At 37.6% G+C, this 279-nt stretch overlaps 1 non-coding gene across 1 annotated transcript; it reads left to right on the top strand.

Annotated features, from left to right (window-relative positions):
• TRNAT-GGU lies at positions 1 to 72 on the top strand. The gene has a single exon. It is a non-coding gene; the product is annotated as a tRNA-Thr (tRNA).
• Positions 73 to 279: the final 207 nt, after the last annotated feature.

Genomic DNA, 279 nt, shown 5'->3' with positions numbered 1-279 from the left:
GAGGGTATAGCTCAGTGGTAGAGTGCATGCCTGGTGTGCATAAGGTCCTGGGTTCAATCCCCAGTGCCTCTGTTGTGGGGGGGGGATTTAAAAGTTCAAAAAATAAAATTTAATTAAAAATTTTAAAAACCAAGAAAAAAATTTAATTGATCAAACTGTATACTTTAAATACGTGCCATTTAGTGTATGTTAATTATTCCTCAGTAAAGCTGTTTCAAAAATAAGTTGCAGAAAGAAGTAGCCAGAAGTGGCCAGGAGGGAACTGGAGCACTAGTTCAC

This window comes from Camelus ferus, chromosome X (genome assembly GCF_009834535.1).
Source record: "Camelus ferus isolate YT-003-E chromosome X, BCGSAC_Cfer_1.0, whole genome shotgun sequence".
Classification (NCBI taxonomy): domain Eukaryota; kingdom Metazoa; phylum Chordata; class Mammalia; order Artiodactyla; family Camelidae; genus Camelus; species Camelus ferus.
This window is presented reverse-complemented; position numbering and strand designations above follow the sequence as displayed.